This window comes from Bison bison, unplaced genomic scaffold (genome assembly GCF_000754665.1).
Source record: "Bison bison bison isolate TAMUID 2011002044 unplaced genomic scaffold, Bison_UMD1.0 scf7180017864163, whole genome shotgun sequence".
Classification (NCBI taxonomy): domain Eukaryota; kingdom Metazoa; phylum Chordata; class Mammalia; order Artiodactyla; family Bovidae; genus Bison; species Bison bison.
Genome location: NW_011494735.1, coordinates 1,323,799 through 1,330,765, shown reverse-complemented (window position 1 = coordinate 1,330,765; position 6,967 = coordinate 1,323,799). Strand labels below are relative to the sequence as shown.

The 6,967-nt window shown below is 37.1% G+C and overlaps 1 pseudogene; it reads right to left on the bottom strand.

Moving 5' to 3' along the window:
• LOC104989819 overlaps positions 1 to 6,270 on the bottom strand; it is a 21,288-nt pseudogene extending 15,018 nt beyond the window's left edge.
• Positions 6,271 to 6,967: the final 697 nt, after the last annotated feature.

Here is a 6,967-nt window from a genome sequence, read left to right as displayed (position 1 = left end):
GGACCAGATGCCATGATCTTCATTTTCTGAATGTTGAGCTTTAAGCCAACTTTTCCACTCTCCACTTTCACTTTCATCAAGAGGCTTTTTAGTTCCTCTTCACTTTCTGCCATAAGGGTGGTGTCATCTGCATATCTGAGGTTATTGATATTTCTCCAGGGGAATCTTGATTCCAGTGTGTGCTTCATCCAGCCCAGCGTTTCTCATGATGTACTCTGAATGTAAGTTAAATAAGCAGCGTGACAATATACAGCCTTAACGTACTCCTTTTCCAAAATGGAACCAGTCTGTTGTTCCATGTCCAGTTCTAACTGTTGCTTCTTGATCCGAATACAGATTTCTCTAGAGGCAAGTAAGGTGGTTTGGTATTCCCATCTCTTGAAGAATTTTCCGTAGTTTGTGGTGATCCACACAGTCAAAGGCTTTGGCATAGTCAATAAAGCAGAAGTAGATGTTTTTCTGAAACTCTCTTGCTTTTTCAATGATCTAACAGATGTTGGCAATTTGATCTCTGGTTCCTTTGCCTTTTCTAAAGCCATTTTGAACATCTGAATGTTCACGGTTCACGTATTGCTGAAGTCTGGCTTGGAGAATTTTGAGCGTTACTTGACTAGCGTGTGTGATGAGTGCAACTGTGCGGTAGTTTGAGCATTCTTTGGCATTGTCTTTCTTTGGGCTTGGAATGAAAACTGACCTTCCCAGTCCTGTGGCCACTGCTGGGTTTTCCAAATTTGCTGGCATATTAAGCCAGAACATGGTAAATATAAAGATGATCAAAAGATTTGAATGTCTGAAATAGTCTTAGTTTGGAAACATTTCAAATATCAATGAAAAGTACAATAGATAAATTGTGGTACCCTAGGATGTTAAACAGGGAAATATAAAAATTAACCTTTACCTTGGATATAACGTAAATGTTTCAATGCAAAGATGCCAAATTAAAATTTTTAAATATAGTGGAATATAAGCAATTTTATTTTATTTAACAAACATTTTAACATGTAATTACCATGTTAGACTAGGCATTTTATGATTATTGATTCATTTAATCCTCTAAACAATTCAACAATATAACCTTTATTGTTGGCTTCAGTTTACAGATGCTGAAACTGAGGCATAGAAAGGTTAAGTAACTATTCAATGGCACATATCTAGTCATGGAAATGGGCAATGTGGTTCCAGGGTGTAGAGTATCATTTCATTCATGTAAAATTCAAAAGCAGGTACAGCTAAATAGAGTATTGTATATATACAATATATACATATGTGTGTGTGTATATATATGTATATATATATATATAACTATTTCAAAATGTTAAAAGAAAGATTAACACAAAACATTAAGAGAGTCAAGGAAATTGTCAATATTCTCTTTCCTTTTCTCCCTCTAGTTTTATTGAGGTACAATTGACATAATACTGTTTAATATGTTTAACATATATAGTGTAACATGTTTAAGATATACAGTATAATCACTTGACTTGTTACTTAAATGATTACCACAATAAGTTTGGTTAACACACATCATCTCTTACAGATACCAAAAAAAGGGGAAAAAAAGAATTTTTTTTCCTTGTGGTGAAAACTTGTAGCAATATTTTGTTTCTTAAGAGAGCATCTGGGAGTTGTATATACGGTTGTCAATTTTATTAGTACTATTACTGTTCTCTGAACTATGAATATACATTATATATGGTATTTCACAGTATGTTATACTTTTCAATTTTAAAAAAGGTTAAAAGAGAGAGGTTGACCCTGAACAGAGGGTCCTTGAAGTTAAGTAGAAATCTGTACTTCCAGAACTTTTCTGTGAGTTAAGCCTGTGCCAAAGAAGACTGAATTATCCTGAAAGAACCCTACCCAACAGGACAGCCATGCTAGGTGAGGGAACCCCAACAGAAAGAGGGTGCGTGGGTAGGATCTGAGAAGCTGTAGCCTGTCTGAGGGAAGACAATGTAATGAGGGCACCGGGCAGTGGGAATAGGAAGAGGTGCCCAGAGAGCTCACAAAGACAGCCCAAGAGAGAAGAGTGGCATCTGAACTTCTGCCAGACGATAACTGCATCACAAAAGCAGGTGGCAGAGGTAGCAAAGAGAGAAGAGATGAAGGTAGAAGCATAAGGCAGAAGAGTAAAGAATTGAAGTCAGAAGAGAGAAGCTTTGAACTGGATAAGATTATTCTTGATATTAGATTGGCCTGGACTTTATGATGCTTACAAGTGAGGCTTTTTGGTAATTCAAGCTAATGACAGGGAAAAGTTAAGGGGCTTTGTCTGAGATATTGTCCAAAATGGAAGATCTTGCAGTGCTTGTTTGAAGTTTGCTGCTGCTGCTGCTGCTAAGTTGCTTCAGTCGTGTCCGACTCTGTGCGACCCCACAGATGGCAGCCCACCAGGCTCCCCCATCCCTGGGATTCTCCAGGCAAGAATACTGGAGTGGGTTGCCATTTCCTTCTCCAATGCATGAAAGTGAAAAGTGAAAGTGAAGTTGCTCAGTCATGTCTGACTCTTAGTGACCCCATGGACTGCAGCCTACTGGGCTCCTCTGTCCATGGGATTTTCCAAGCAAGAGTACTGGAGTGGGGTGCCATTCTAGTGGGGAGAATAAATAAATTTGTTTCCTTCTTGCACTTTACCAAGTTCAATAAACTAACATATTTGGATAATACATAAATCACTACCACATTACCTATTAAAATAATAGCTTTACTGAGATAGGATTCACATAATTTAATATTCAATTTTTAAAGTATAAAAAGATCAGTGGTTTTTAATACATTCACAAGGTTGTAAAGTCATAATCATTATCTAATTCCAGAATATTTTCTTACCCTCAAAAAAGACATTATAAAATTATCAATTCCACCTGTGACAACCACTAATCTATTTTCTATTTCTATGGAAAATTCTGTTTCTATGCAAAATGTCTATTCTGAACATTTCATATAAATGGAATCATGGAATATGCAGCCTTGTGTGTCTAGCTTCTTTTACTTAGCAAGGTGTTTTCAAGGTTCATCTATGTTATAGAATATACATCATGTTTTATCCTTTCTCTGGCTATATAGGATACCATTGTATAGCTATACCTTATGCAGTTATTGTTGATAGACATTTCTGTTTCCACTTTTTGGCCATTATGAATAATGCCACTATGATCAACAATTCATAAGGTTTTGTGTGAACATCTACTTTTAATACTCTTTGGTATGTACCTAAGAGTGGAATTACTGTAACATATGGTAAACTATTTTTAACAATTCATGTGACTGCATAATTTTACAACCTCATCAGCAGTGTTTGAGAATTCCAATTCTCCACATTCTCCCAAATATTTGTTGTTCATCTTTTATTTTTGGCATTCTACTGGGGGCAAAATAGTATCTCATTATGATTTTTATTTGCATTTCTCTGATGACTAATGATGTTGAATGTCTTTTCGTGTGCTAATTAGACATTTATGTATCTTCTTTGGACAAATGTCTATTTAGATCCTTTGCCCATTTTTAATTGGTTGCCTTTATTATTGATGTAAGAGTTCTTTAAATGTTTTGAATGCCAATCCCTTATTATATAGATAGTTTTCACATCTTTTCTCCCATTCTATGTGTTGCCTTTTTACTTTCTTTAGGATGTCCTTTGGATCCAAAAATATCTTCATTTTGATGAAGTTCTGCGTCTGTATTTTTTTCTTTCATTGCTTGCACTATCTTTAAAAAAAGACCACACAAGTAAAACCATAGTATACTCATAATTCTTCAACTCATTATGTCTCCATAATTCTTGGGCATCTTTTCATATCTCTCTACCTCTCTGTCATCTCTATCTCTTTACCTATATTATATATTTTTAATGACTTCCGATTATCATTTTATGGCTGTAATTAACAATTTCTTCATTGATGGACTTTTAGTTTTTTGCAACTTATTGCCACTAGAGCAAACATTCCTAAAAATGTGTATATTATTATATACATATGTGTACATGTAATGTATTTCTAATTATAGGAGTGTTGGCTTAAAGAGTGTTTGCACTTAAAATGTCGAGAAGTACTACCAAATTATCTCTGGTGATATATAGCATCACTGACTCGATGGACGTGAGTCTCAGTGAACTCCGGGAGTTGGTGATGGACCGGGAGGCCTGGCGTGCTGCGATTCATGGGGTCACAAAGAGTCGGACACGACTGAGCGATTGATCTGATCTGATGTATCAATTCAGTTCAGTCGCTCTCTCATGTCCTGCTCTTTGCGACCCCATTGACTGCAGCATGCCGGGATTCCCTGTCCATCACCAACTCCCAGAGCTTGCTCAAACTCATGTCCATTGAGTCAGTGATGCCACTGAACCATCTCATCCTCTGTCCTCCCTTTCTCCTACTGCCGTCAATCCTTTCCAGCATCAGAGTCTCTTCGCATGAATCGACTCTTCACATGAGGTAGATTGGAACTTCAGCTTCAGTCCTTCTAATGAATATTCAGGACTGATTTCCTTTAAGATTGATTGGTTGGATCTCCTTGCAGTCCAAGAGACTCTCAAGGGTCTTCTCCAACACCACAGTTCAAAAGCATCAATTCTTTGGCTCTTTAACTCAGCTGTGAGTTAGCAATAGACATTTGAACCTTCATATTTGGAGAGAACTCTTTAGTTCCAGAAGTCCTTAAAGGTTCCTAGGCATCAGTCAAAAGGGTGTCTCCTAAAAATGAGTGAAACCTGAATATATATCATTCACAGCAAAAAGAGAGTTTCATTATGTTCAGGCAAGAAATTAACTGGAGAACTTTTTAGTAATGAACAGAAGTGTCTTCAATTTGGAGTTCAATTAATTTAACTATTACTGGAACTGTACTAAGTCTCTTTCCTGTTTTTTGTTACAGAAGGTTTCCCTAGTGGCTCAGCTGGAAAAGAATCCACCTGCCAAGTGGCAGACCTGGGTTCAACCCTTGGGTTGGGAAGAAGGGAATGGCTACCCACTTCAGGATTCTGGCCAGGAGAATTCAATGGACTGTATATTCCATGGGGTCACAAAAAGTTGGACATGAGTGACTTACTTTTATATCTGCAAAGTTGTGTCACAAATAACAACAGCCATTTTTCTGTACTCTTGATCATATATCCAAAACCCTGGAATTACTCTTACAAAAATACAGTTTGACTTTCGGTTATTAATAATGCCATTTCAAACTCCATAGGCAGTTAGTGATACCAATTTTCAGAGTTTTGCTTCTAAAATTAAATAACTGTATTAAAGACATATAGTTATAAAAAAATCTTCATGGCAATAAGACTTGGAAATGAATCTATAAAGGAACTGTGCATAATAATGGGTTATACAACTAAGAGCTAAATAGGGCAAAACAGTTTCAAATTTTTTATAGTAAATCAGTATAGAATGGAATGAGGAGGTTGAACTGAATGATCTCTAATCTGATGCTGTACAATTTTTTTTTAATTCAAGAGAGTTTTATAGGGATTTCCCTGGCAAGTGGAAGACTCCGTGCTTCCACCGCAGGGGGTTCAGGATTGATTCCTGGTCAGGGAAGATCCCACAGGTCTGCCAGCACGGAAAAGAAGGGTTTATAGAAAAACAGAATTTAGCATAGGTAAAGGGATTCTTGAAACTTACACACACGGAAAACTACAAGAGAAAGCTTCAGTTCAATGTACAACCAAAAAGTACAAAGTGTGCTTCTCTGTGTGTTTGGAGGAAGAAGGCTGAAAGGATTACATGAGGGTGTTGGCAGAATGAACACTGTTACAACATAATGGAAGAGGAAACGCTATCATAATAGCATAAACCTTCTAAGAGGAGCCATTAATGTTGGATTTGATGAATAGAAGGTTGCAAAAATTGCCAAGATAAAAGCAGACATACAAACTATGCAGGAAAAACATGGGGGAATAAAAGAATATAGCATGGACAAGGCATGGAGCAAATATGGAATGAATGGAGTACAGGTTTTCTTAGGCCTAACTACAGAGGCTGGAGGCAAAGAGTGGTTACTCAAAGCCCTGAAGTGAAAACCAAAATCAGAATCTGAGCTGTCTGACCCAAATTGGATGGTATCTGGGAAGACAAATCCAATTATTTCACACCCAAGTTTAAACTTCTCTTATAACTCCTTACTGTCTGATAATGAATTCGAAACTCCATGAAAAGGTCCTATGAGGTCCTTCATACTATGGATACAAGTAACCTTACTATATTTATCTCCTAATCCTAAGAAAACCTGTAGTCCATTCATTCCATATTTGCTCCATGCCTCGTCCATGCTATATTCTTTTATTCCCCCATGTTTTTCCTGCATAGTTTGTATGTCTGCTTTTATCTTGGCAATTTTTGCAACCTTCTATTCATCAAATCCAACATTAATGGCTCCTCTTAGAAGGTTTATGCTATTATGATAGCATTTCCTCTTCCATTATGTTGTAACAGTGTTCATTCTGGTAATAATGCTTTTAAAAATTTTTTTACATTTATTTTTGGCTACCCTAGATCTTCTTGCTGCATGCAGGCTTTCTCTAGTTGTGGTGAGTACAAGCTACACTCCATTGTGGTGCATGAACTTCTCAATGCAGTGGCTTCTTTTATTGTAGAGTACAGGCTCCAGGCATGTGGACTTAAGTAGTTGTGGCACATGGGCTTGGTAGTTTCTTCTTCTTTTTTTTTTTTTTTTAATTTTATTTTTTTTAAACTTTACAATATTGTATTAGTTTTGCCAAATATCGAAATGAATCCACCACAGGTATACCTGTGTTCCCCATCCTGAACCCTCCTCCCTCCTCCCTCCCCATACCCTCCCTCTGGGTCGTCCCTGTGCACCAGTTCCAAGCATCCAGTATCGTGCCAGTACCTGGACTGGCGACTCGTTTCATACATAATATTATACATGTTTCAATGCTATTCTCCCAAATCTCCCCACCCTCTCCCTCTCCCACAGAGTCCATAAGACTGATCTATATATCAGC